This window comes from Castor canadensis, chromosome 5 (assembly GCF_047511655.1).
Source record: "Castor canadensis chromosome 5, mCasCan1.hap1v2, whole genome shotgun sequence".
Classification (NCBI taxonomy): Eukaryota; Metazoa; Chordata; class Mammalia; order Rodentia; family Castoridae; genus Castor; species Castor canadensis.
In genome coordinates, this window is record NC_133390.1 from 97,095,388 (window position 1) to 97,119,976 (window position 24,589).

At 38.1% G+C, this 24,589-nt stretch overlaps 1 protein-coding gene across 6 annotated transcripts in view; it reads right to left on the bottom strand.

The window, feature by feature from the left end:
- Positions 1-24,589, bottom strand: part of Fndc3b (fibronectin type III domain containing 3B) — a 341,149-nt gene that overhangs the window by 282,703 nt on the left and 33,857 nt on the right. The window contains exon 1 of one of the 6 annotated variants that reach the window (XM_074073771.1): positions 6,716-9,301. The exons of the other annotated variants lie outside the window; for them this stretch is intronic. The gene's annotated coding sequence lies outside the window, so the exon portion shown is untranslated. Of the gene's footprint in view, positions 1-6,715; positions 9,302-24,589 lie in introns of those variants that run through there. 6 annotated transcript variants of the gene reach the window in all.

The window sequence follows — 24,589 nt, forward strand, 5'->3', positions numbered from 1 at the left end:
GTTCTAGAATTTGATATTGGTAATAATTGCAAAAACTTGTGACTATGCTAAAAATATTGAATTTTCCACTTTAAACAGGTGAACTATTGGATAGGTGAATTATATTTCAAAACTGTTTGACAATGCAGATCCCTCAATTCTGCTTTAAATCTACTAAATCTGACTTGCTGGGAGGCCTGGTTAGCTTCTCTTTGAGCAAGAAGGACAGGTAACATGCATTTTGCTAAGTACTCCAGAAGATTTTTTAGTATACTTACATTAAGTCAGCCTCAGCTCATTTCCAAACTAAGATGTTATAATATGCTGGACTCTGGGAAACAAACAGACCAGCAAGCTTTTGCTATTATTACTCTCTCCTCCTCTTTCCCAGAACGCCTGCCCTTCTTCTAGGCCTTCCCTTGTTGCTTAAAGTCACAGTGATTACCAGGTTCACAATGACTTCTATGACTTTGCCTCCCCAGCCTAGAGCATGAAACGAGGGTGATGGGCCACACCTCATATTCTGATCCTCTGCAAGAGACTCAGAAGAAACTCAGGGCAAGCAGCCTCTTCTCCTTTACATCCCTATAAGGTGTCCTGTACAATTTTCTCCCATACTTAATGTGGGGGGGAAGTTAAATAACTCAAGGGACATTTTTTTTTTAAGACTGGAAAAAGTAAACCTGTGAAAAGGTCCTCAGGATACTAGTATAAGTGGAAGGTCAGGTCAGGGCTCAAGTATTTGAAGAACTCGTTAATTGATATTTAGGAAGTCAACTCTTTGCTGGGTGTCATGCTTTATGCCTATGATCCCAGCACTCAGGACATGAGGAAGGAGATTCACAAGTTTAAGGACAGCCTGAGCTACAAAGTGAGACCCTGTTAGAAAGAAAGGGAAGGAGGGAATAAAAGTGAGCTTTCTGATAAGTTGATAATTTATGTATCAAACTTCAGGTACAAATATGCATTCTTATATCTCTAGAACTATAGTAACAAAGTTATTATATAAAGCTAAAATTCAGATGCTCCAAAACAACTTTTTATCAACACCCATCTACATGCTTTAGAACATTAGAAAATTTCAGAGTATTTGACACTATCGTGCCTATTTCTAAGTCAATTTTAAAAATCTGTCTTTTAATCATTAGCATTTCTATACACTAACAATGAGCAAACTGAAAAAAAATGTATGAAAACAATTCCATTTACAATAGCCTCAAAAAAAATCAAATACCTAGGTGTAAACCTAACAAAAGATGTGAAAGACCTCTACAAGGAAAACTATACACTTCTGAAGAAAGAGATTGAGGAAGACTATAGAAAGTGGAGAGATCTCCCATGCTCATGGATTGGTAGAATCAACATAGTAAAAATGTCGATACTCCCAAAAGTAATCTACATGTTTAATGCAATTCCCATCAAAATTCCAATGACATTCATTAAAGAGATCGAAAAATCTACATGAAATTTATATGGAAACACAAGAGGCCACAAATAGCCAAGGCAATATACTCAGTCAAAAGAACAATGCAGGAGGTATCACAATACCTGACTTCAAACTATATCACAAAGCAATAACAATAAAAACAGCATGGTACTGGCACAAAAACAGACATGAGACCAATGGACCCAGATATGAAGCCACACAACTATAACCAACTTGTCTTTGACAAAGGAGCTAAAAATATACGATGGAGAAATAGCAGCCTCTTCAACAAAAACTGCTGGGAAAACTGGTTAGCAGTCTGCAAAAAATTGAAACTAGATCCATGTATATCACCCTATACCAATATTAACTCAAAATGGATCAAGGACCTTAATATCAGACCACAAACTCTAAAGTTGATACAGGAAAGAGTAGGAAATACTCTGGAGTTAGTAGGTATAGGCAAGAACTTTCTCAACGAAACCCCAGCAGCACAGCAACTAAGAGACAGCATAAATAAATGGGACCTCATAAAGCTAAAAAGCTTCTGTTCATCAAAAGAAATGGTCTCTAAACTGAAGAGAACACCTTCAGAGTGGGAGAAAACATTTGCCTGCTATACATCAGACAAAGGACTGATAACCAGAATATATAGGGAACTTAAAAAACTAAATTCTCCCAAAACTAATGAACCAATAAAGAAAGGGGCAAGTGAACTAAACAGAACTTTCTCAAAAGAAGAAATTCAAATGGCCAAAAAACACATGAAAAAATACTCACCATCTCTAGCAATAAAGGAAATGTAAATTAAAACCACACTAAGATTCCACCTCACCCCTGTTAGACTAGCAATCATCAGCAACACCACCAACAACAGGTGTTGGCGAGGATGCGGGGAAAAAGGAACCCTCTTATACTGTTGGTGGGAATATAAACTAGTACAACCACTCTGGAAAAAAATTTGGAGGCTACTTAAAAAGCTAGACATTGATCTACCATTTGATCCAGCAATACCACTCTTGGGGATATACCCAAAAGACTGTGACACAGGTTACTCCAGAGGCACCTGCACACCCATGTTTATTGCAGTACTATTCACAATAACCAAGTTATGGAAACGGCCAAGATGCCCCACCACTGATGAACGGATGAAGAAAATGTGGTATCTATACACAATGGAATTTTATGTAGCCATGAAGAAGAATGAAATGTTATCATTCACTGGTAAATGGATGGAATTGGAGAACATCATTCTGAGTGAGGTTAGCCTGGCCCAAAAGACAAAAATCGTATGTTCTCCCTCATATGTGGACACTAGATCAAGGGCAAACACAACAATGGGATTGGACTTTGAGCACATGATAAAAACGAGAGCACACAAGGGAGGGTGAGGATAGGTAAGACACCTAAAAATTAGCTAGCATTTGTTGCCCTTAACGCAGAGAAACTAAAGCAGATACCTTAAAAGCAACTGAGGCCAACAGGAAAAGGGGACCAGGAACTAGAGAAAAGGTTAGATCAAAAAGAATTAACCTAGAAGGTAACACACATGCACAGGAAATCAATGTGAGTCAACTCCCTGTATAGCTATCCTTATCTCAACCAGCAAAAACCCTTGTTCCTTCCTATTATTGCTTATACTCTCTCTACAACAAAATTAGAAATAAAGGCAAAATAGTTTCTGCTGGGTATTGGGGGGGGAGAGGGAGGGGGCGGAGTGGGTGGTAAGGGAGGGGGTGGGGGCAGGGGGGAGAAATGACCCAAGCCTTATATGCACATATGAATAATAAAAGAAAAAAATTCTGTCTTTTAACATTTTCTAATTCAGGTTGAGCATCCCTTATCTAAAATGCCTGGGACCAGAAGTGTTTCAGATTTTAGGGGTTTTCAGAGTTTGCAACATTTGCATAGATTTTATCAGTTGAGCATCCCTAATCTGAAAATATGAAAAATGAAAGACTCCAAAATCATCCTCTTTCTTAGTGTGATGTCAGTGCTCCAAAAGTTTCACATGTCATTGCATTTTGTGTTTCCAGCTTAGAGGTGTTCAAACCATAGTATTTTTTTCAGATGTCTAAAATGAATATCGACTTCTTCACATCATACTGCCTCTTTTCACATTTTCAAATTACACAAATAGAGTAATTTTGCTAATTCAAATTAATTGAAGAGAGATTCATCTAAAGGTATGAAAGAAAAAAAAAATCTGCAGCAACAAACTTAAATGCAGCTGAAACTCTCAATAGCATTGCCAAGCATGGCCTACTGCTGTGCTTAGCAGATAAGCACACCTGAACCTGCAAGAATTGCTACTTTGAACAAGGAGAAAACTTCCCAAGTTCTTCAGCAGCGTTTTATTATATTCGACTCCTTCTCTTCTCTTCCCAACCCCAGTCTTGTTTTAAATTATTTCTCAAACTCTTTCTAGGCAATGAAGAGATTACGGGGGTGAAAATTTAGATTAGTTATATTATCTCCAGTACCGAGATCCCACAAAGTAAAGAATGTGAGCTAGACTCTAAATAAGGATGTAAGTTCAGCTCATTTTCACAACCTTATCCTGCTATAAGAACAAGCAAAGTGATAAGGAATACTGCAGTGGTAAATCAGGAAACCAGGGTCATTGTGATTCCACCATGAACTATTTGTATATTCCCAAGCACAAATCCTTCTCTAGTTCCCTAACACATGCATTGTTTAGACACTGCCCTGGTTTTCCCTTACGTGTCTAGGCCATCCCTTGTGGTGCCTGTCTGTCATGCAATGTTGAGAAAGATTAACTGCCCTAGTTCAGTGATCATCAGAGATGGTTGTCAAGGTCATAAGATGAAAGGGCAATGAGATCTGTGTCACGTAGTTCTATCTTCTGGTTAGAAAAAAGCACCAAGGACCTCACAACCAAACATTCCCTGATCGAGGACAGTGGTAGCAGAAAAGAGGAGACACATTTGATGCTGAACAAGTTACACTAACAAACTCTCTGGCCTTCACTTCTAATTAATGTGACTTTTCAGAGACAATACTCATGACTGGGAATTCAAAAATAATTCAAAAAATTTAATGAAACAACTGATAACTAAGACATTAGGATCAAGCTGGTGGAATGGCTCAAGCAGTAAGAGTGCCTGTCTAGCAAGCATGAGGCCCTGAGTTCAATCCCCAGGTCCACCAAAAAAAAAAAAGACATTAGGATCAATCACACTCATCTCATTTAACAGACATCACATCTGACAACTACCACACCCAAAACAACAATACAAATAAATATTAGAGGTGAAATCATATTTGTCACTGAAGCCAAAAAAGCTGGGATGGCAGACCAGGGAATTTACCTCCTCACTTGTCCAAATATTGTCTTCTGTGGCTGCCATTGTGCAAAACCTGGAAATCCAGTTTTGCACTTAGGGCTAACTGCAATTGAGCTAAGATTTCTAGAGACATTTAAATAATGAATAGACAGTGTGATTTTCAAACCTCCTGGTCTTTGATCTTTATAGGACAGCCTTATTAGAATCCTGTTTTTAATGTTCCAAGATCCTCCGGTTAGAGATTAAGGTAGTGTTATGATTGAAATTATTCTTTAAAATCTTCATACTTCTGAGGGCTTAATAAATCAGACATTCAACTTGTGTATGGTATGTGGTGCCCCCTCAATCAACCAATGACTCAGGGCTGACTGTCCCAGGGAAATCCTCCAAACCTCTACAGACAGATGTGCCACAGCGCATCCTGTCTCCAACACTCACTGAGGACATTTCCTCACTCCAAATGAATTCTTACTGGTTTTTTCCAGGGTTTAAGAAAATCCTGTGGTAAAACATCTTGCCCCCAGTCTTCTATTGGACTTTCATAACAGACATTTTCAAAGATGCCTTTGTACATTCTTGATTCAAATATTTAATTCAGAGCTGGATGTGGTGCTAAATGTCTATAATCCCAGTACTCAGGAGGCTGAGGCAGAAAGATCACCAGATCAAGGCCAACCTGGGCTACATAATGAGACCCTGTCTCAAAAAAAAAAAAATAGTAATAATAAGTGGTTCCAAACTAGTTTATACTTTGCAAAGACCTATGGGTATTGGCTGATCCCTGTGAGTTTAAGATGCTCACAAGACTAATTCCACGAAATTCAATACCATGACAAGTCAGCTCTCTGTCAACGCCTGTTGTCGAATAAGAAAGCTAATTTCCCTATCTTCTAAAATAGAACCCTGAATATTATTTGGCCATTGTCTATAAACTTTAAAGTCTTATAGTTAAATTAGTGAATAAAGCTATCACTTTATACATTTGTATAAACTAATTGCTTTAAGCATGACATATTTCAACAGAATACCATCAATACAAATAGTAAGCTCACAGCAGCTACCTTGTGCAGCATTTATTTACAAAGTGGTTTGTAAATAATCATATTTCAAAATATATTCATGAATAGCATGGTTGATACATGAAGATCCAAGGACCCAGATTCTCAGAGCCTTTATTTATCTGCAACATCAAGTATTTGGACTAGACTATCTGCGAAATTCCCTTCTAATATAAAATTCTGTTATCCTAATTTGAATTATTTGCTAATTTGGGATTTGAATCACAGATAAAGGTCAAGTTAGAAGAAACTTTCCCTAGAAAGTACCTTGTTTAGCCATGTATCTTTAAAGAAATATTATGATCATTGTACAACACTCACTCAGGTCACACCTTGAATAATAAGCATTTTTTATGCTGCCAGCTTTTCCAGAAACAAGATGTGGCAAGCAATTTCCTGGTTCTCAACTGCTCGTTACTTCTCTGAAAAAAATGAATGGCTGAAGTGATGAATGATAATAGCCTTCAAATCCATAGGCAAAGAGGACTATACTACTACACTATCATCTTTTGCTAACACAGACTATATCCTACTGTAGATCTCCACTTATTGGAGATAGGGCTAGTGCTCTCGAATTCCTCCACAGCCTTCATGTGATACAAAAAAATGATGAATGGAGAAGCATTTAACTCCTATAGCCCCAGGCAAATGCCAGATTCCAAATCAATTTTTTCTATCACAAGGATATGATTTCCAGTCCAGTATGTTACCACTTATACTATCTGCTTCAGCATTGAAATTGTGCAATGAAAATTTCTTTACAATATTTTTTTAAATCAGCAGCACCTTTCAGATTATTTATTCTGTTCCCTATTTTTTTTTTAAGTCATGTCATTGCTTAACAGCAGGGTAGGGTCTTATAACCAAGTTATAAGCTCTTTACAACATCCATACTCATTCTTACTTATCATATTCCAAAACGCCATCCCACTGTCTCCACTCACCACATCAGCTTCCAGTGCTAAGTCCCCAACTCAGCAAGTACTAAGGCTCAAAGAGCACCATCTACGTGAACGACAGCAATCCTCCAAAGATCAACAGCAGAAGAGATGCAGCAACTGAAATGGGGGTTTATAATGGACACATGGTAAGCTAAGTGCCTTAACTTACAAGTTCACTACCTAAAAACCAGGAATCAAATTTTTAAAGTAGTTTCTCATGAAGAAAATTTCTTTCTACAGTTTTAATCATGTGACCAATTTATATCCTTGGGAGTAGCCTGGAAGAAATGTAACTGTAATCCCAGGAAAATTGAGGGGAAAAAAATAAACCAGTATGGTTCTGTTTTTTTCTGAATCCATCCAGGTGAAAATTTCCAAGTATATACCTTGGAACAAATATTCTGCTGCATGCTAACATTTCCTATGTAAACAACAAATTTTTTTGTTATCAAGTAAACTTGAAAAACATGAACAGTTGAAGGCTCTGTAATGTTGGACTTTGAAGAAATAATAATATACTGACAATTCCCTCAGGATCAAGCTTGGTTGAAAACACAAACTTTTGTCAACAGCTAGTGTTCACGAGAGAATGCTCTAATGACCTAGCAATTTAATTCTTTTCAATTCTCCTAATGAAATTCTAATTTTATAGACTATATGATGGCATAAAATGTTATTAGCATTTCATTTACATAGTTCCTTCAAGTAAGAACTTAACTCAATTTTCAGGTAAAGAGTCAAATAAAATTGGATCCACTGGTAAAGCCCATAACCAAATAAGCAACTCATGAGTGTAAAAGAATGATTATATAATCTTACTTATTTACATATCAACCTAAGACATTTCCACATTAACCATCATTTTAAACTACCTAGCTATCCCAATTTACCCTAGCAATCATACACCATTTGTTCTTTACATAGAAAGGGATCCAAAGCTCAAATTTGTAAGTATTTAAGGCAAAACAAATCTAACCATCATTTCCTCTGGATGAAGTTTCACTTTTCCCAAGTAATGAGATGTTTTGTAAATCTTTTACATTTTCTGCCACCATTACAAAGAGAGAAAATTAAATCTCTACAGAGAATAGACGCCTTTACGTCCCTTCTAATGATGTACCTGATCACCAACCCACATGGCCAAGCATTTTTATTGCTGGAATTCATTACACACTAACAGTTCAGCAGAGGAAGTACTTTTCCCCAGACTCACACTCCGTGCTACCACTTCCACAGTCAAAGCACAAAGCATTCAATTCCTTTGAGCTCTTATCTCTTCCCTTTTGCAGACCACCAGCAATTATAACTACACTCTCAGAAAGGCTAACCTTAAAAGAGGCAGAGGACTTAGTTATCCAGAACAGGCACACATCAAGGGCTACATGTTCAAATGCCTACAAGGGCCAAGAAGGTAACGTCAGTGAGTGAAGAAGTCTACCTTTCCCTTTTCTCTCCTCTTTCCAAAACCATGACTACAGAAAAATATTTATTCTTTTAAGTTAAGCTATGCACACATGGCAGCAGTATAAAGGAGTCAACAGAGAGTGGTGGGGACTGTGGCAAACTGGAGAGGGGCATTGCATGCAGGAATGCTGGCCTCGCAGCCAGGTCTTTCAAAAGAAACTATAAGTCTTCTTTTATACAAACTCCCTTAATTTCTAAATGTTGCTTCCAAATTTTCAACACTGAACAAAGGCAAAATCAAAAACTAAATCTGGGCAGCTCTAGTTAAAAATTCAACTGCCTGGAATCAGGTGAAGCAAGCCATGTCATCCAAAGGTCATTCACCCACTTGCCTAAAGCTGAAAACAATACCTTGATAAGCAGGTCTCCTGTCCTTACAGCACCACGTTGGTTCACTCCATCACCATGTTCTACAGGGCACCTACTTACTATGGTTACATGCATTCTAGACACTGAGAAAAGACAAAAACCCTTTTCTCATGGGTTTTACATTCTCAAAACGGGAAACAATGAACAATAGTAACTAAGTAAATTATGTAATACGCAAGTAAGTGACACATATGACTAAAAGAAAACAAATAGGCCAGTGGAATCAGGAGTACCACACACTTGGTCTCGTATTTATGAAAGTTTTATTTGAGATGAAATGTTTTCAAAAAAGTTGAGAAGCCAAACATAGCTATTAAATTATAGAGCTGGGTGAATTAACTTGTGTATGCCTCAGTTTCCTTATTCATAAAATGTATTGCTGTCTGACCTACTTAACCCTCATTACTGTAAGGAAAACCATTAGCTAATACTTAAGAAAAGTGAACAAAATACTAAAACACTACTGGTTTAGTGGTACAATCATAATTCTGCCTCATAAACCTGGCCAGACAGGTAGCTTACGCCTCCAATGTTGCAACCACTTAATAGGTCCTGATCCTTCAGAAGCAACAAGCAGCCACTAAAATCACGAATGCTTCCTCTCCATTCTGACGCAAACTGATCCAAGGCCACTGTGCCGCCTCTGTGAACACTAGGCGGACAGTGTGGAGGCAAGCAGAGGCCTTCCCTTTCCTACCTCTCTCGAGTTTGAAAGTAATTTTTTTTTAACCAAGAATATGTAGAACATTTATAATTGAAAAAAAAAAAAAAAAGACCATAACCTAGCTAAGAAACAGAGCTAATACTATGCCTGGGCACACACTATTACACTTCCACGTCACAAAGTGATATACAGATTCAGCAGTATGCAAACTAGATTGGTAATCCCTGACTTTAGTACAGTCTCACCACATCCTGAAGTCAATTTACAGCAGAAATAAAATTAGGTTCGCCATATTTTCCTCCCATTTTCATTCTCCAAATTATCTAGCATTTTCTATTTCCTATTGTAAATCTGCTTCTTAACAAGTCTGATCTCTTTTACTCTGTGTAGTTGCTAGTGCTGTATTTTACTTGATCAGCTCTTTCTAATAGCACATAATCAGACAGAAATCACAAGGTATCTGTGTTGTGAGGTACCCTCCCCCATGGGTCTCTCATGTTCCTACACAGCCTTCCCAAGTATGCTCAAAATATAAGGTCCTTGCGTTTTGCATCACAGTCATTTCTCAAAGTTCCATTTGCAGTGAAAAACCTCAATGGAGGTGGCAATGTCTCCCTTTGGAACAAAGAACAAGTTCACCTACTGCCTGATATAAAAGCAGAGGCTTCCCAAGTTCAGTGTTCCTCAAGCAGCAAAATAAGCCCACTGCAACAACATCTGGACACTCCCAGTTACCCCACGGGAGTTAGAGCAAGGACAAGCCAATGTAAGCATGCTGATGTTTATTTATTTGATATGCTATGAGTAATAAAGTCCTTTGTCTATGATGCAGGAGGCCCTTGTATTCTGCCAGCGTCCATGAAACTGTATGAGGTTACCAATTAGCTTGTGTATAGGGTAAAAGGGAACCTGGACTCAACAGCACCAGGTTAGAGAATCACATGCTTATTCAGAAACTTGGACCTTGGTAAGTGTATGTACGATGCCTGCAAACCTTTTAGCCCCAAGAGTCAGCCTAATTGCATCTGTATTTTATCACTTAAGCACGCCAAAATACATACACACATATACAAATGTATACATACAAATATATATATAAATATATATACATATATGTTGTATACATATAAATATATATACAATGAAAAATACATATACATATATGTATACCTACATATGTGTATGTATATGTGTGTGTGTGTGTGTGTGTATGTGTATTATACAGAAACATCCTACTCCATGTTAAGTTTCAGAAAGAGTTGCTGAAGCTCAATGGAATCTACTGGGTCTGATCCATCATCTTACTTCTAAACGAGTCATTAGAGCACTACATCCTGATGTGACATGGTATTTCCAACCAAGTCTCTCACCCTCTCTCCCTGAGCACAGAACACTTCAGAAGAAACCCCAGGAAGTTCTAGGCAAAGAGTCCTGAAAGTCTACATGAAGTCAAATTTTTCTGGGCCTGAATCTATTTACCCATAAAGCAAGAGTGCCAGGCCAGAGGGACTTGTTTCTTTTTCCAGTTATAATTCTGATGATTCCATGTTCAGCCTATACATGGGTGGAACATTCTTCACTGCTTTGTTCAGTGCTGGAGCGGTTTGTGAAGTGTGTCCTGCTGAAAGGCAGGAGAATGAACTAGATGTCCTCTCAGGATGCCTCTCGGCCCTATAATCCCATGATGTGCTTGTAATGGAATTTGGCTGTCCTTATAATTAGAAATGTAGCTTGCTAGTCACACATCTGGATCAGATAAATCTGCACAAATAGCATTTCACCAGAAGCAGAAATGCCAAGCATTCAACAGCTGTGTTGTTACATCAGCCTGGCAAATAACAAGGAATACTATGTATCCACAGAAAGTAAATGGCTGGAGCAGGCAGGAGCAAAACTGAGTTTATTCAAATTATTTTTGGTGCAGGAGAAATGTGTGTAAAAGAAAATGTATTTATTAATCAAACTTCCATATTAATTTACAAAACTGATACAGAAAAGAATTCCCTCACATAAAAGACCCCAAATGCCAAAGGGCTATTCCTTTATTTCCTGCAACCTTAATGAATGATGAGTTTCTTGTGATTTGTAATTGTAATACGTTCCCTGACTTGTATCACAACACATCAAATGCCAATTGTGAACCAAATCCAAGACGAGCAGTTATCAAAGTGTCAACTGGACTCTGGGAATATTTCCATCCATGGAAAATAAATGTGTTTCAAGTTAACAACTTCACTCAGCCACTCCCCTGGATAATGTGAAACAAGAGAAAATTATTTCCCTAAAAAGAATAAAAGCTCTTTCTTGCCAATTAGGTAAGCGTTAACAACCTTACACTTGGAAGCAATACTTCTTAAACCTGAAAGCTGAATGCACTACTCGAATGGCTGAGGAATAACTGACAAAATGCATGACTACTGACATATAGACAGACATACATACGAGATCTGTCACCTTTTATTACCCTTACCAACACAGCTGCTCAGTCTTCTAGTTCACAGTACTACTCACTCTTCCATTTTTCACTCAAAAACGCACTCGATCCATTATAGCTTTAAGGAGGAAGAAAATAACTTAGAACTGGTCAACACTGTACTTGAGAATGTATGCATGAAATAAGACATTAAGATTTTAACATACAAAATGTTAAAACTTAAAATGGAGGAGCTCAGCGGTAGAGCACAAGAGGCCCCTGGCTCAGTCCCCAGCGCACAGAAAGCACAAATACGGAAAATCTCAGTATTAGCGTCACTGCCTCAATCTCAAAATTCCCTAATTGTATCAATAATTTCTGTGATGTCAAAAAAAGAGAAAGAGGACAGAGATCAGTACACAGAGAGGAGAAATGCCACAGAAGCCAGGGCTCCACTACTGATTCATGGAGAAAACAGTGATTAGGTGAAGTAAGACAGAAGCGCATTCCTAGTGTTGCTAAATGGAAGATCCAAGTAATTCAATTCTCACATTGCATAACTAAAAACCACTAGTTAACAACTAGAGTCTTTGTCCCAGAGCAAAACTCCAGATGCACAGATTGCACTCTTTCAATGTAGTACCAAAATTTCTAAGATTTGGAAGAATACCTTCAACCTAAAGAATGGAAACTCCCAAGATACAGCCACTGCTGACCACCAAATCTCAAGAGTCAACTCAGTGAAGCTGGGTAGTGCCCCCTCTTAACAGGACAGGGACTGTCCTTAGCAACCTGGCTTAAGAGTGACATCTGATTGTTTTATAAAATACACCTTATTCTTGTGTTTTGAGTTTTCCCACCATTCTGTTTTCTTCTGTTCATATTTGGATTCTGCACAGTCACATAGATAGGGCTTCAATCATCACTGCTGCCAAGTCAAGACTGGACCCAGCAGTTTTTGTTAAAGAAATAGATTCTCTGCTTCCTCACTTTTCATTTCCAGGAACAATACTCTTGTGACACGTAGAGACTCAAAAGGACAAAAAAAAAAAAAACCAGAAAGAAAGAAAGAAACAAGGAGCATGTATCAGAAGTCAACCTCCCTCCCTCTCCACAACTAGCACCTCAGTTTAAAAATTGCTCCAGATCCTGTCTTTCTTAGAAACCAGATTTTGTCACCTTAACTGGTACTGGCAACTTCCCAGAGCATGGCTCTCTAGGACTCACTTATCACTGCTACACATTTCAGCATGAAAAGAAGTGAAAGCTAACATAAGACCCCAACAACAAACAACATGCGAATAATCCCAAGATGCTTCTGCCTCGCTAGTAAAAAAACATCCTGACTGCCAAATTCTGTTCCAATCATCCAAAGTCCACTTGCCAGTGTGTTCCTCCCAGTCTCCCCTCCCAACAAGCGAGCAGGTGGGGCTGCGGCTCCCAACATGGAGTCCCACAGCGCAGGAGGACGCCAGCGTGGAGGAAGGCCATGCCAACTCCTGCAGGTCTACAGGTCCACTCATCTTCTCCAGCAAGTGCAGAACAGAAGACACTGGAGCCCCATCTCAGATGCTGACCAAGGTGTTTCATGGCATGACTTATACAGTACTTGTAAGACTCCATTCATTTACACTTTTAATGTCATGTCTTTCAACTTCTGCAGAAAATACTGATTTATGTTGTATCTGAAGCTGGATATAAATGGGGTCAACCAACCAACATAGACCAACCTCTACCAAAGCCCTATCAAACAATTAAGTTCTATAAGGTGTGAGTGAGTTACTATCAACATCAGAGATGAGAGAGATCAGTGTGTTCTTTATCACCTGTATCAAAGTGTCAACAGTCAAGTAAATACATCCCCATGGGGATCATATGACTGTCACCACCAGAACTTCCTTTGAAGGCTGCCTTGGGGGAACTGAGCCTGGTGGCTCACATCTATAATCCTAGCAGACAGATAGGAGGACTGTGGTTCAAGGCTACCTCAGACAAAAGTTAGTAACACCCTACCTCAAAAAACAAGCCAGAAGTGATTTTACACAGCTGTAATCCCAACTATGTGGGAGGCAGAGGTAGATGGATTTAGTCTGAGGTCTTTCCTGACAAAAATGTTGACCCTATCTGAAAAATAATTAAAGCAGAAATGCCTGGGGGTGTGACTCAAGTAGTAGATTACTTGTCTAGCAAGCACAAAGCTCTGAGTTCCAACCCCAGTACCATAAATAATTAAATGAGCAGAATGCTGCTTTGGGCAGGAACTTTCAAAACTTTTATCCGAACTCCTCCCCCATATACCCCATTTCAGGAATGCCCCTCAAATCAAAGAGCACAAGGAAGACAGCTGAGCCAAAAGAGTGTAGTCCTCAACCATGGACGGAAACCTAAACCCTATATTTCAATATTAAACTCAATCAGCCTTGTTTCAAAGATGCTTGTTTCAAAGATGCTGGGATGAAAGACAATAGACTTTTTCACAAGCTGAAACCCACCAGCGCCCGTTGAAGGAAAAGGGACGCATGGTACCCAGTGGTGTTCGTCAGGGGCCCTCCCACCTCCTTGTGATGCCGGGAATCTGTGATCTGGAACACAGCCAGCTGTAGCAGCTACTTCCCTGTATTTCCAATCCTGGAGGGTACAGTTTAAGAATGAGTACAAAGTATCATTTCAACCTGAAGAGCAAGTTCTTAAAGAAAAAGAATTCATAGAGAAAGCTTAAAACACCAGCTCTAATCTGGAAGTTTACCTGAAATCATATAATTAGACATGTTCTACTTTCCTGTGTACTTTTTTAATACTACTTTTGGTTTTGAGATATCAGTCTACTTCGAAGCCAAAAATATGAATGTTTTGTAGGTGAATTTAACACCAGTTGCCCAAATTCTGTTTCAGTTCACCTTTGTGAACTTAAATTACTAGGCAACTTAAAAGTATTCAAGTTCTCTTCTTTGGGAGAGGAAAAAAAGTCAAATATTTCTATAGTGAGAGCCTTTCTACATGAGATCACAGAAAAGAATTCATTCATTTTCCCTCAGACAGCCACACTGGAGGCCAAAATCTTTGTTCAGGGAAGGAAGGGCGCATTCATCAATTAAGTGTAGTAATGTCTCAGGGCTTTGTTTATAAGTCCAACATAAATTGCCATCTGTTAACTTGGACTCCAAAGCTTTAATTGATATTTATGTAGTTGAAAATAAAGTAGAGGAAGAGGCCTGTGTGAAAACACCACTCCACAACACTTCTCACACCCCTGGATCCATGCAGTCCTGTTCTAACTGAGGAATGTCAGTTTCTCGGCGAAGCCTTGCCTCCCAGGCCCTTCTGTTAGCTCAATCAACGTCAGTTTCTCATGTCAGAAATATATTTACATCTTCTATGACAAATTCCTAACATGCTAAGTTTCCAAACAATAGAAAATATTCAGACAATTTTATCAAAGTGAATAAACTACAACTGCACCTATGCACAGATTTTTAAATGCTTCAGATTTCTTAAATTACATTCAACTTAGAGCAAACAGGGTCCTTTTTTAACCAATCAAATGTTAGATTCCAGTTGCTTTTTCTTGATTAATTCTACTTACCTATAATCATGTTCACATTGTATTTATTATGTGATTTGATCCCTGTTTTATATAATTATGCAGATTTAGTGTAACTCAAATACAAGTTTTGAAGATAAGGACCATATCTTTTACTTATTTTGCTCATTAAAACTTCTTCCCCCAACATATTACTTTACACACAATAAATTTTTTTAAATAATTCAACCTCTAAAATACTAACACTGACCTATATCTACCAATGACAAAGTCACTCGGGAAAAGTTATACTTCAACTTCCCAAAGAGTTAAGGACCCTCCTGATGCCTTTGTGACTTGAATAGAATCACACACTTTTGTCACATATAATGGAAACTTTCAACCTTACCTTCACCACTCTGAACCTCAAGAAAAAGTTTCGTATTTTTGTATGAAACTACTTTGTATTTTAACTTTTTTGACTCTCTAATTTCAACTTAACTCCTTCAATGAATTAAAAATAATAAAAGAAACAATATATAGCTCTCTCCCTAGAAACTGACATTTCATCTTTGCCAAGATGTGCACTCAAGTGGAAAGGCAGGAAGAGCTCACAATAACGCCACTGCACAGCGCCATAAAGGACCACGTGCAACTGTGCACTAAACAGGGAACTCTGTGCATGGGGCCTGGGTAGAACACACTGGCCACTTCCAGTGGCTAGTGTAATTCTCTACCTTAAGCCCTCTCAGCGAGCAGAGACTCTTCTCCTGCTTGCTATAGTATGTGCAGGCACCATGAAGAGCCCTAACACACAGTAGTGCCCAGTAAACATGTATAGGATAAATATTTGTACAGAGACATCAGTAGGAAAAGAGGCAGAAGAATGTCCTAGTTAAATTTATTTTGAGATTACATTTCTTCTGGTTACTGTACTGTAAGAGGGTCACAGGTATCTAGGGACAGAGGACCAGGATGGTGGTGAGTGAAAATATCAAGTCAAACAAGGAAAAGTGATAGAAAGTGGGACCACAGCCTGTAGAATAGCAGACTAAAGCACAAGCTAGCTATACTGAGTTTGAGAGACTGTCATGTGAAAGAAGTAAGCTCGTTCTAGGTTGCTATGCAGTAGTGGTTTTTGAACTACAGGTCAAGACCCATTCTTGGATCATATAATCAGTTTAGTGGATCACTGACTGGCATTCTTTTAAATAAAACAGAATAGGATAGAAACGCATCACAAAGAAACAAGGCAAGTATTGATTTGTGAAACTTTTCATTGAGTTTCATGTATATATTTGTGTGTGTTTACTGGGGTACAATATAAAATGTTTCGAGATTTAAAAAAAATGTGGAAAAACAGTATTTAGAAAATAAGCCTATCTCTGACTAGGCCAATTTGGGTTCAATGTAATAATGAAAAATGTTAAAAAGAAAGAATTAATGGATTCCTTCTCAAAGCTGAAGGCTCATTATCAGTGGACAGTCAGAGATCAGGGCTGAAGGAAACCTCAGTGACCACCTGGTCCAATTCTTTTACTTCATCAATCATAAAAATGAAGATACCTAAAACCAAGCTGGTAATTAGAGGAAGAACCAGAACCAAACACCATGACTGTGGCACAGGATGACAACCACGGGTCACAACTCTGACCATGAGGTCTCAGCACTCACTGGAAGGGAGAAGTCAGTGGCCTCCCTGGCTCTTGTCAACTGAAGTTTTTTAGTGTAAAATGACAAGTATTGTACATATCTCTGGACAATCACAGTTATAAATTATCAGCATAAAAGGATAATAGAGTCTATATTATTTACACAGCTCAGGACTTCAAACATGATAAAAAAAAATTAAGGAAAAATAAAAATTACTTTTCAATAATAAATTATAACATAATATAATGTATAATAAAAATTTTAGACTGTCAGTTTTGTTTTAATTAAAAATTAAAAGAACTTAAGCAAATTATTTAAATAAATTAAAATATTTTTCCATTAAGGATAAACCAAAACTTTCAAAGTTTTAGAAGATACAAACAAAGAAAAATATAATAAGATATTTTATTAACTATTTATTAGATAACCTTTAATTAAAATGAAGAAATTCCATCTTTGGATAAATTATACAAAACTTACAACATCTCTGAAATCAAAATGTTCCTGGACAGATTTTCCCCTATAGAGAAGTTAACCCCTAATCTTTAAGCACCTGTAGCAAAATAGAAATATTAGTAAGACCTGTTCATATAATTGCCTACCAAACCCACCAACATGCTAATCACCTGCCACTCCTGGTATAAGAACAAAATGCAAACCCCACAGGAAACGACTCACCAATTTCCATGAAAAATCAACAACCATTTAAAATTCATATTATGTCATGCTCTTAAGTCACTGTGCAAGCTTCAGAGGTCAGTTCTTTTAGATTAAAGGCACAAGCTAACAGACATGATCTAGGGCAATCTTTCTCTCTTCCACTTAATTAAGTTTTTCAAATATGGGGATAGGTAGGGAAGAGATAGAACCTTCAATTTTCTTAACGTTCAATTAAAAACTTCAGGGACTGCGGATGTAGCTCAGTGGTAAAGGACTTGCCTAGTGTGCACAAGGCCCTGGGGTCAATCCCCAGCACTGCAAATAACTAACTAAATAGTTCAAACAGTTTTGATTGGATGTTTAAAACCTGTAATTCCATATGCATACAGTCACACGAACTTTCACACATGCAAAGCAAGGAAGTTGGCAGAACAAGGTGGACAGTTTGACACTGGATGACAGCACCAATTATGCCAAATGTAATTCTGCAATAAAGCTGTGAGTCCCCAGCTGGCAATCAATCATGTGACTGTGGCCACTAATAGGCCTGGGAGCCTGCCAACTTTCACGTGACTGATAGTTATGCAATGACTTCCTCTCTATGTGTTTCAAAACAGACTCAAATTGCTTTTGGGTTTTTTTGTTGTTGTTTTGGTTTTTGGCTCTTAAAGTATAACCATGCTACAGAATACCCACTCACCCACCATAACATCATCCTCTACAGCCGGAAGACCAGATTCTATAGAATAAGCAACAAATCTGGCTGACTCTAGAACAAGTTACTGATATGCAAAAGCATGAAGTACCAGATTGCTCTCGAACAGAACTAACCCGATGTCTTTAGATAAGTACGGTTTTACAGCTTGTGCTAATCTGCCCTTTTCAAAGAGTTTGAAGATCAATTGTCATTACAAGTCCTTAGTATATATCTGCTCTATGTATGTGTGTGGGAGCAGATTCAGTATTTGTGATCACACATATATCATATGTGTGTGGTTATGGGAGTCCACAAAATCTGTAAATAGAGAAGCAGGCTTGAATACCTACCCAATGGAATTTTGAAACCCATTATATCTGCACAGCAAGAGGGCTACCACAGCTGGGCACTGGTGACTCATGCCTATAATCCTAGCTATTCAGGAGACAGAGATCAGGAAGATCTCTGCTCAAGGCCAGCCCTGGCAAATAGTTCATAAGACCTTATCTCAAAAATCCCCAACACAAAAAAGGGCTGGCAAAGTGGCTCAAGTGGTAGAGTGCCGGCTTAGCATACATAAGGCCCTGAGTTCAAACCCCAGTACCAATAAGTAAATAAGAGGGCCACCACACAGGCAGTCACATGGTTTGCCACCAGTGTAATATCAACCAAATAAAGACCTCTGCCAGGACAGAGGTGTCCTTTCAAATGAAGTGACTAAAAAACGAAGTCTAACATATGTCAATCTATTTGCAGCCAACTGTATTTCAATCCATCACTTGCAAAAATCAAAGTTTCTGTCCATGGTCACTGCCCTCTCCCTCACCCACCCGTGATGCATCCATGCTTGAAGATGCAACTCAACATTCCCCAAAATTCATGACAGAAGGCCTGGCTTCCAAAAATAGAGCAATTATTAGGGCTGGCTGGCAGAGCAGCTCAAGTGGTAGATCACCTGCCTATTAAGTGTGAGGCTCTGAGTTCAAACTCCAGTGAAACACACACACAAAGAAAACGCAGCAGTTCTAAAGGGTCCTATAATGGGGAAAGGGACTGGCGGGGGGAAAAAAAACAAAAGAAAAATGATTTTGTTTTTCTGCCTAAAATAATAAGAGTTTCTTAGTGAAGAGTAGATAAAGCAAGTCCACTAATAAACTCAGTTACAATTATCATTGACCCATCATAAGGTGGGGTCAAGTCTACAACATCAATGGGAAGGGCAACTCCAGATCATTCCTGCTTGAGATCAATTCATCACACATGGCTTTAGGTAGTGCTGACCTGCTCCTTAAATCATCACTGAAAGGGTAAATGGAGAGTTACTGACAATGAAGCAGTTACTGCAAACTGGGCATCTCACTCATCACAGCTACTTTTCATTCCACAAATAAACCATAATTCTCTCTTTAAGAAGTCAAATTACTTTCTAGCAATATGTGGTTTCCCATCCTAAAGGAATTTCTTGCCAAGTGAAGACGTCAAAGTCTATAGCAATGAAATTATTTACCCAACTTCAAACAAAGCTGATACAGCAGCTTGGTACAAGGTATGCTTTTTTGACTGTCAGTCAATACTTTTTGCCTTAATATACCACATTCACCTTCACACTACACTCTCTACATTCTAATCTTGCTACACTTGAGAATTACAAATAGGAACTGTGAAGACAGAACTTGTTGAAAACACCTCACTACCATGTGATACATGGTTTCCGTACAAACTTTCGAAGCAGAACTCCAGACCCAATGTTTAATACAGTAGCTGAGTAATAGCACCTGGCTAGAGTACTTCAAGCCCTCGCTTCAATGCTACTGGTAACAGATCAATCCCATAAACAAAGAGAATGTCTGTTTTAGTGCTGCTAACTGAAAGGACTGCAGGCATGTTTAATTACATCTGCTGAGTGGCGAAGGTCCAAAACCCACCACCATCTGGAAGCTTAGCCTGCCTGTATTTCAGAACTGCACCATGGCTGATGGTAACAACCACTTTGGCCCTTTTCATCAGCATAAAGAAAAGATTAAAATAATTAGACTTAAGTGCCTCATAAAGGTTTAGATGAAAGCACATTATAGAAGGCATCAATACCAAACTTTACATGGTCTCATTTGAAATAAAACCTGGCTTCATTACCACCGAGTTTCTTGATGTAGTTTCATAGACAGGAGCTCTATCAACAAGATTCAACAGAAGCAGTCTGCAGAAGAAAGATGAAGAGCCAAGCACTTTCTTCAGAAGGGCTGTTTTTGGCCCACAAAGTCCATTTTACTATCTTATCATCACTCCTTGATGTTAGGCTTGACCAAGAAGCTGGACTCTTTACAAAGCAAAAATTCTACAAGGCTGAAAAGCATGAGGCATGTCAAAGCAAGTTTCTGCTTAGCTACAAAGGAATAAACAAGGGGATGCCTCCAGATGTGGTACACTGTCGAGCTCTTATGTTGATGATCAAACAGGATTTTGTTGTGAGGCATGATAGTTTCAAACATTCAATTACCCGATTTGTAAACCTATCTTCACCCTCATTAACATCATTGCTCTTTAATGATACAATCATTGGCTACCCTAATGAAGTCAAGATATGGACAGTCACAAAATGTCAAGATGTTGTCATTACCCCAGGAAAACACAAGCTATAAATTCTCCTGGGTCTCACAGACTCTAAAATCTCCTTTTCCAATTTAAGTTTAAGTTAATGAAAATTAAATAAAATCTTAAATTCTGTGCTTCAGTCCCTCTAGCCACATTTCAAGTGCTCAGTGGCCACATGGGACTAAGAGTTTCAATGGATAATACAAATGGATATATTTCTATGATTTCCAAAAAGTCTTTTAACTAGTGCTGCTTAAAACTCCATATTGTCAGTGAAGAAAAAATGCAACAGATGAGCTCCTGGCATATGAAGTATTTGTGTTTCACCTCATAAAGCATCCAAGGCCCTCTAGAGCCAGCTGTTAAATTCTAACTCTGGCTCAACCACCTACTAGCACTGGGATTAGGGCTAGTTACTTCACTTCTACAAGCCTCAGTTGTTTATCTGTAAAACAAGGAAACTGTAATTCCAAGACCTACCCTCACTGGACTGTGGTAAAGATTAAATGAGTTAATACATAAGCGCTCAGAACAGCAAGCAGTATGCAAATGTTTGCTGTTATTACTACTGTCAGCCCTACAGGATGCTTCAAAGCCTTTAAAAATGCCCACAATCTTTTCTAGTTAGTAAGTGACTTGTTATTTTTGGTATGTGTGACTGACAACTGGTCACCAAGGTATCCTGGAACACCTAAGAAAGTTGAGATTCATAGCCAAAACTGGCCTTCTAAGTCTGACCACTTTTCAAAAAATAGGCTCTTCATCTAGAATGAATAAAATTATTTTATTACTTATAATAAGTAAAAATTTTAATGAATCAATTAAACAAATAAACAAAGTTACAAATAACTTTGGTCTAAATCAGACAAAATTCATAGCATTAAAGAATATAAATAGTTATACCTAAAGATAAATAAGCCCACAAATCTTATTCTTCTGTAAAACCTTAATAACCACCTGCAATTAACAAATACATTGCTTAAGTGGAAAGTTAAATAGCTTATATTCAACTTACTGAAACCATCATATCAGTAATGGCTAAATTAATGATTCAGTAAGCTTAAGGTATACTTAGCCTTTTCAAACAGCAGAAAATGTAATGATTAGAAATATGTAAATCTGAAGAACATTATACTCCTACACAATAGTTTCAAAGTTTATAAATCATTTTATGTTTTTTCAATTAAGAAAAAACTTCAGTCTAAAACGCAGATTAACTTTTAGCACTATCAAAACATGAATCTGTTACTGTTAATAACTTTTTCCTCATTTTAGGGAAAAAAATTATCAGCTAAAACCAAGTCAACGTGAAAAATGATTAGTTAGAAATTACATAATCCTGACCAACTTTTGTATGTAGTGAAAATTCCAATATTTCTTTTGGAAAATATTTTCTTTTAAATTAGAAGAAATATATTTCTGAAAGACTTTAACCAAACAATTTAAAATACTGAACAATTTAGGGGTGAAATAAGGTCTGAGATCTGCTTCAAAACAGTACAGCAGTAAGTGGGCAGTGAGAAGAGGTAAAGATGAAACCAGACTGATCATGAGTTGATGAGTGTTGAGGTTGGCTGATAAGAATAAGGAGGTTCCATTCCAATTTTCTACACTTGCATAGGTTTAAAATTTTTGTTAATTACAATCTTTAAAAAATATATGTAGGAAAAATGAAAGTGGTTTTTTGCTTAAAGTAAGAAGTCAAGGTTAAAAGTCACAGCAACAGCCCATCAGTTTCATCCTATCGAGAGTGCTACAGCTCCGCTATACCCCACCGTCAGCCTCTACAAGCAGAAGAATTTACGATTATCCCAAGCAGCCTCATGCCCAAAGGAGCATTAATTCTTTCATGTGACTTGGTTTTAGATTTTGTTTTGTCTCTTTCTTCACTAGTTCCAGAGAAAAATACAGGGTAGATTAGCTAACACACTCCAGAAATAGCCAAGGGTCTTATTTTGATACCATAATTCTTGTGTTCAAGATGTCCCCTTTTTCTCAAAAAAGCCGAGAGGTTGCATTCTATTGATGGATCCCAGTTTAGCACTAGTATATCTAAAATCACACAATTTTGGTAACTAGAGTAATTTCTAACTCCATTCTCCACTCATAAAAATGAATGTCAAAATATTCAAATAACAGTCTGAGAAAGTGTTAGCAGGATGATCATATTTTAATGTTCATATAATTTCATAAGTGCAGAAGATGACAATTTAGAGACATCATTATGCCCTGGAAAGAAAAAGGGAAGGGAACTAGAAACTGAATTGTTGCCTGGTTTCCCCCTTTGAGAGATTACCCTTAAGAAAGTGAGTGCCCGCTCACTCAGATCAGATTTTCCTACTTGCTAACTGGGACAACATTCACTTTGTTTACCTCACAGGGTCACTGTGAAAATGATGCAATAAATAATAGCTAGAAAACGATTTTAGAAATAAAGTGCTATTTAAAGACAAGGCATCAGCTTATAAACTGTTTTAAAAGCCCCTCTAAAAATGGTTTCAGGTCATTCTCCTACTTAGATTCGAAAAGGGAAAAAAGCCAGCTAAGTGAAGAAGAAGAAATGGAACTGTCAGAGAGATTTCACTCCTTCCTGGAGATGATAAAGGAAGAGCCACCTCTCCAGGTTCTGAGAAAAGTCAGAGGCTATGAAGAGTCAGATAGGAGGAAAAGTGAGAATGCAGTCAGAGCTCAGATGTGAGGCACCCAATGACTTACAGAATTCACTAATTCTTAGAAGTTGTCACCCTTTACTTTATTAGAGATATTTACTCATTCTAGACATGTTACAAGCAAACATGTTACAAGACATTTTGCTTACCAAGAAAAATGAGCAAATACACAAGCTCTGAGTTGATCTCATGAAGACAATCAAAAGAATTATGTCCTCCCAATGAAGAGTGGAGCCAACAGCAAGATCATTCCTGGGGCTTAAATGTCCTCACTCTCTCCCAATCCCCTCACATCCAGGTCCTCCAAGGACTCACTGAAGGCAGGGACTGCATGGTAGAGCTGGCAAACCTCACCACACAATCACCAGGTCAAGGAAGTTGACAGTGAACACTGAGGAGCAAAAGTACAAGAGATTGACCCAAATAACTATCTAAGAAACAAAGAAATGTGTACATGAAAAAGATTTATGAGGGAAAATGAAATGTTAGGAGGGGATGTGTTATGTCCTTTCCTATCCCACAGAACTTGCCTGAAGAACAGAACTGCTGGAAATAAGCTCTGACTCCACATCTTACAAGTATTAACCTCAGGCAAGGGCTTACTCCCTGTGCCTCAGTTTCTTCATTCCCAAAGTGGATGTGATAAAGAATTCCCTCAAGAAGCTGTGAAGAGAATGAAGAAATGCAGGTAAAGCCCTTGGAACACTGAAGCCCTTGGAACACAGCCTGGCATACAGTAAGAACTTAGTCTGGAGTTGCTATTATTAAATTGTCCTACAAAACAGTTTTATTCTTGCATAAATTAGTACTCCTCAAAAAAAAACATTCTGACCTAAATACTTGGTCAGCAGTTCTGAAGGAGTGAACCACATATTAATTCAACGAAAACATCTAAGGAAACAAAGGGGATGAAGGAGACAAGTACTGAGAGTCTGGGAGCCATGATCATTTTTTATTTCTTTCTTTCCTGTGCTCAACATCATACCCTACAGTGCTGGCTCCTAACCGAAAACAGAAAAGGTGAGCCCTTGGGATGGGGATGCCATTCAGAAGCAGAGTGCTTGCCTACTATGTGCAAAGTCTTGGAGAATAATGCCAGCACTGCAAAAATAAATATTTAAAATGTGTAAGCCTACAATCCCTCTGGAGGAGCCCAAAATGTGAATTCAATGAGGG